General features: G+C 49.4%; 1 long non-coding RNA gene across 1 annotated transcript; it reads left to right on the top strand.

Moving 5' to 3' along the window:
* The first annotated feature begins 558 nt into the window (after nt 1-558).
* On the top strand, nt 559-2,379 carry LOC122704896. The gene is made up of 3 exons (XR_006343976.1): nt 559-676; nt 1,632-1,731; nt 2,280-2,379. It is a non-coding gene; the product is annotated as an uncharacterized LOC122704896 (long non-coding RNA).
* Nucleotides 2,380-6,038: the final 3,659 nt, after the last annotated feature.

The following is a 6,038-nucleotide window of genomic DNA, read 5'->3' on the forward strand; positions in this document are numbered from 1 at the left end:
AAGGAAGAAAGTTCCTCTCCTCTTCCTCCTCCTCCCTGCCTACTGGCTGGAGTGTGACATGGTGGTTAGCCATCCTGAGCAACATGGACAAGGGGACACCCTCGCAGGCAGAACAAGACGGAAGGGACTGGGTCCCTGACACCATAGACCTAACAGGGTAGTCTTGGCTTTCTTACATCTGGACTATTAAGTGAGAAAGAACTTCTATCTTGTTTAAGCCACTGTTGGTTTTATTGTTGTCTGTCTCTGTTGTAGTTGCTGAAGCCTCATCCCAACAAAGGTAGTACTTTTACTACCTCATGGAGGTAACAAATCTCATAAGTTTAATTTCCCCTGTATAAAGGACTTCCTTTCACTTGCCTTGAAGACTGTGGGTTGTCTCCTAATCCATGTTTGTTCTCCTGTAATTCTTTCTGAATTACATAGACTTTGATCACGTCACTGCTCAGCACATGTCTTTCTAGTTGATATTCTTTGAGTTTTAGTCTGACCTCATGGAGAATGCCTCTGCCTTTCCTAAAATTTGATGACTTCCCTTTTATTATCTTCTTTCAGTAAAATGGTACCAGAGGCTTTTGTCTGTGGACTGGAAATCTGGCCCAGGATCTACAAATGTTTGTTGAATTAAGTTGAATTGAACTTCAAAAAGCAGTTTCTCTGTAAGAAACAAAATGAAGTAAGTTCAAGTTTCCAGACAGCACAGCCCAGGGTTTCATGTACTATGTCAAGTAGATGACATGAGGCCATGGAAGGAGTTAAGACTTGGAGAATATTCCTTTACAGGAACACGCTTCATCTTCTGCCCCCACCCCACCCTCAAATTCCTGGCCAATTCCTATCTACCCTTCTTGTCTCAGCTTCGACAATACTCCCCAGGCTCCTAGGCCAGGTTGCATTCCTCTGTGTTAGTATCTCATAGCCTCTGGTACTTGTTCTTTTTTTTTTTTTTTTTTTTTTTAAGGTACTTGTTCTTTATCATACACCTGATGCTCATGTTTATTCCTCTGCTGTCTATCATTTTTGGTCAGCTGTCGAGGCATGACTACACCCTCTGTGTGTCCGCAGAGTCCAGCCCAGTGCTTGGCTTACAACTGGTGCTCAGTAACAATTTAGTAAATTAATGAGTGAATGAACAGACAATGAATGAATAGCATTATTGTGACTCCTCTCTTGTACCCCATAGTAGAAGCAAACCCTAGGCTCTTCCTAAGGAAAATTTTCAGTTTCCAATCACTTATCACTTTGCCTGCTGCTCTCATTCTGGAGTGAGTAACCATCGTTTCTCCCTTGGGTTATTGTATTAGATGCCTAACTGGACTCTCGGCTTCTATTTCCCTTCTGTCCTCCCCCTCAAAACACACACCAACCTTTCAGTGCAAATTCAGAAAAAAAGTGAGGATGAGGGCCAAGTCACAAGTGAAGGCCATGTAGAAGATAGCAATTATGTGCTTCCCAGAGCAGGAAACTCATAAAAACCTCCTTTTTAATGTTTTAACTACTTCAGGTAAAGACTACATTTCTCGTTCTCTATTGACATAGATTTTGGTCAATGCATTGTGAGAGGGGCAGGTGCATCTCTGAGCCACACCCTTTCTAAGGGTATGAAGCTGCTTCTTCATCTCCCTTTCCAGCTGTCTGAAATACAGAGGAGGCGGCAGCAGCTGGAGCAGCCATCTTAGCCCATGAGATGGAAGCCAGATGTTGAGGAAGGCAGGACAACAATAAGGAAGGGTGAGTTCTCAATCTTTTGGAGCTCTGTATCCGCCTTGGAATGTGAGAGAGAAATAAAATTCCATCTTGTCTAAGTTACTCCAATTTGGGGTGGCTGGTACAGCAGCCTGATATGTATCCTACCTAACACATCCTCCTTTCCCTAATGCAGTCGCTTCATGAGACTGAAAAGGAGATTATGAAAAGTATACACAGAAAAGTCAATATCCCTTCTGATGGGTATCTTGAGGACCTCTTGAAAATTAAGGGAGAGGTGGAGAATAAACCCTTATTCTAAAGCAGCCAGGAAAGCATTATCTTCCACCCAGGAAAGGCTCTCTGGTTCCATATGTTAACGTGTTGGGGAAGCATGGGAGGGCAGAGAAGGCAGGCCTGCTGCTTGGTTTCAGACTCTAATGTGTAAAATGCCTTTGGGGAGTGAATAAGAGAATTAACTTAAGCTCTGGGTTTGGGGGCTTTAGTGGGCTTACGACAGACTTTTAATCACCCTTCACTCCCTGTGGTCCCAGTGTGTGAATTTTAATACATTCACTTGTATCACAACCCAGGGCAAGGTCTGCGTGTTTATGACCCACCATTGTGTGAGGCTGCTGCCCGCCCCAGCCAGAGTGCTGGATGCCCAGGGCCTGCATCTGGGGACAAGAGTTGCCACCAACAAGGTAGTTTTCCCAACAATTCTCTACCACATGAAAACACTGTATATAGGTTTGGATTAATATCAACCTATATTTGGGTGAGATGGAAAATGTGAATTTGTTGTAAATCTGCCAGACTGCATGCATCCACTAACCAGTTTTTTTTCCCCTGAAACTTACTGGTTTGGCAATTCATTTTTGATTCTTGACTCAGCTCCTCCCTAAGTTCAGGTTGATTGATAGAACTCCTCTGGATATTTGTATTATTTCTCCTCATAATCACAAATGTTAAAGATTCACCTGCATATACCACTCTTTCACAAGCTGGGGCTCTGGGGGGCCTGAACACCTCCCAAAGTTGATTGCAAATATATATGCATTTTAGTGGGAGGAGGTGTATAGCTTTCATCAGATTCTCAAAGGGATCTGTGACTCCCCTAAGAAAAAATTATTTTAAATACAGGAGTTACCATCAGAGCAAGCAAGGCTGATTAGGAAAGCAGTCATTTTGGACAGTAGTGATTTATCCCCTAATCCTCCTCTTTCAAGCCTCCCACTACCACCAGACAGACATGGATGTCATTTATCTAGGCAATTTGCCTCACCTTGCATTCCTCTTTTAAAATGGGAACATTCTATAAAAGGTATTACATTAACTCTTAACACCTAAAATTACTTTATTCCTCAGGATCCCGTGTTCCTGGGTGGAAAAAGAACATTGATTGAGAAGGTGGGAGGGTCAGAGCATATTAAAACAGCTGCTTCTCAGGCTCACCTCTGCCTCTCACAGGGTGTAAATGCCTGATGGCCAGTCCACCATGGCTGAAAAACTCAGTGCAGGGCATGCTGGACTGTAAGCTCCACCGGGCCAGGGGTCTGACCCTTTGCTCACCTCTCACTCCCCAGGACCCATCACTGACATGCCCAGCACATAGTAGGAGCTGGGCAAATATTGGTCAGCAACCTCATCAGTCACTTTGTGTGGATAATGTATTTCCTTGTCCAGCTGAGAATGGTTCCAAATGATAAAACCGATTCAAGGAGAAGGTTAATAACCTAATTAGAAATACAAATACTGAAGTATCACCACATCTGGACACCAGGGACATGCATGTGTACACACCTTGATGCAAAGAAGGAATGCACAGGCTGTCCTAAGCCTAATAAACTGGAAAGGGGAGAGCTACCCATTTAAGAAATCTTTGGAATAACTTATTCAAGACTCCCCCGCCACCCCGCCCCACGAGGTGCTCATAACAGAGTTGTTGCTTTTTCAGTACTTTAATAATGTTTGGACAATGACGCGGAGAGACAGAGACCCCCACGGCCGTTGCCCCTCAGGACTCGAGGCCAGTGAAGGCCCAGCCTTTGCCGCGTGCAGACGCGCCCGCGGCGATGCTGCGCTGCCCGGGCACACAGCTGCCCGCGTGCTGCTCTCGTGGGGTCGGAGTCACGTCCACCTGTGCCCACAGGTTCCGTGCACGGCCCCTCGGCGCCCGGCCCAGCCCGGGGACCCTCGCTCCGACTCCTCCAGCGATCCTCGCTCCTCCAGCGACCGCTGTCCTCGGAGTCGTCGGGGCAAACCCTGCTCGCGACGCCGACGGCGGGCGCCCAAGCCCGCCCGGGCCTGCCCGACGGAGGCGTGGGCCCGGGGAGGGGGCAGGCCGCGCGGCCGGCGCAGCGCCCCCTGCGGGCCGGGCGGGGTCGGCCCGGGCGCCCCTCCGGGACGGCGGGGCCGCGGGGCGGCGGCCGCTTCGGGCGGGCCGGCCGGGCCGGCAGAGGAGTCGGGCTATTTTGTGACGGCACCATCCACCCAAGCCTCATTACCACCTCTTAATGAGACCCCTTTACTCCGTGACGTGCAACCGCTCCATCTCATTAAGGAAATCGCTCTTCAATGCTGATTATTTTATTTGCAGCCATAATTATATTTCTTTCGGCTAAATCACGGTTTAATCGAGCCCACATGGAGGGCAGCAGCACTAATTACGGCGGGGGATGCGGCGGCGGCGGCGGCGGCGGGCGCGGACCGACTTTGGGGGGAGGGGGCTGGGGAGGGGGCGCCCGGGCGGCGGGCGCGGCCGGGGGGCCCGCGGGCGGGGAGGGCCGCGGGCTGGGGGCGGGGGCCCGGGCTCAAACACAACAACTTATTACTTCTAATTCCCCAACTGTCACCAAATCACCTGCACGAAACAAGAATCTAATTTGTTAAGCTGGCATGTCTGCAGATGGAAGATCGATCTTCTCTGTAGATTTCTCTAATTGAGTGAATATAGACGCCCGGAATTAGCCGCGCTCGGGCCGCGGGGAAGGGGGGAGGGAGGGGAGCGGGAGGGAGAGGAGGGAAAGGGGAGAGAGAGAAAGGGGGAGAAAAGTCTGAGAAAGGGGACTGCAGGATGGAGGCACAGGGAGGGAACGAGAGGAAGGGATGGGAAGGCGGCAAGGCAAGAGAGAGAGGAAGGAGGGAGTGGGACGCGAGAGGAGAGGAGAGGAAAGGGAAAAGGGAAGCGAAAGGAGCGAGGGCAGGACGGCAGAGAGGAGAGAGCTGCCAGGAGGAAATCCTCCTTGACGACGGCTCCCTCCCGGGAGAATGTATCGCCCCCCTCCCCGCCCCCCAAGTGCACACCCGGGGAAGCCCGGCTCCGGCGCGGGTCTCAGGCCGGGACCGAGCTGCCGGCGGGAAGAAGGAGGTTGGGACGGTGGGGCCGGGCGGGGAGCGTGCGCGGAGGTGGGGGCGCCGGCGGCGCCAGGAATGGCTTACAGAATCACATTTGTTTTTCTTGTGATTTTATTAAAAGTCACTCCTCATCTCCAGAATGCGTGAAAATATCTACTTTCCACTCAGATACACCGCATTAACTTGTTGGAGGCGAATTTGTTTGTTTGTCTATTTTATTTATTTGCTAGATAAGATTGATGCAGTCTTATTAGCGCTATATCTAGTTATAGAAAGAGATAAGGATGAGATGTTTTTCTTTTTATTCCAATTACTAGCCTTGTCACCTAACTGAATAGCTGATATATGATTATTTATCCTGAGTAAATAGAAATCAGAAAAGCAGCGAACTTAACACATAACAAACAAAATCTCTATGTCACTTATTATATTCCGTGTGGCTAATTGGGGCCATTAAAATTACAGGGCTAAAGGCGGGATAGAGGAGATACGGAGTCAGGCGGGCGGGTACTGATCTGTCATTGTTTTGTGCTGAATTTTCTGCGTTGAGGACCGCGGATGTTAGTTGTTGGAAGGCAGAGATTGAAAACAATAAGCAAGGGACCCACTCCAGCGCCCACGAAGAGTCATCAGGTGGACTGCATGGATGTAGTTTGCAAACTCGAATGTATGGGAAACTTAACTGCGGTGGAAAAAAAAAAATATGTTGAGTTCAAGTATCGCCACGGGCTTCTGGGAAGGGTAGGAAATCAGACGCTCTGGCGGCGGGGTTTCGCTCCTCCGCCCCCCTCGGCACAACCCCGAGATTTCGGGTGCGCAGGCAACGGACACAGACTGCCCCTACAAACGCCCGCACAAGTACACGCGTCACGCGCGCGCAGCTCCGGCTCCCTGCGCCTAAATAATAATAATAAATAAAGTCTAGAGTGTGGATCTTTGACTTCTAGCTTCTAGGCTGGAGCAAGGAATTTTTTTTTTTTTTTGGCCACGAGCTC

Source organism: Cervus elaphus, chromosome 12 (assembly GCF_910594005.1).
Source record: "Cervus elaphus chromosome 12, mCerEla1.1, whole genome shotgun sequence".
NCBI classification, from domain to species: Eukaryota; Metazoa; Chordata; class Mammalia; order Artiodactyla; family Cervidae; genus Cervus; species Cervus elaphus.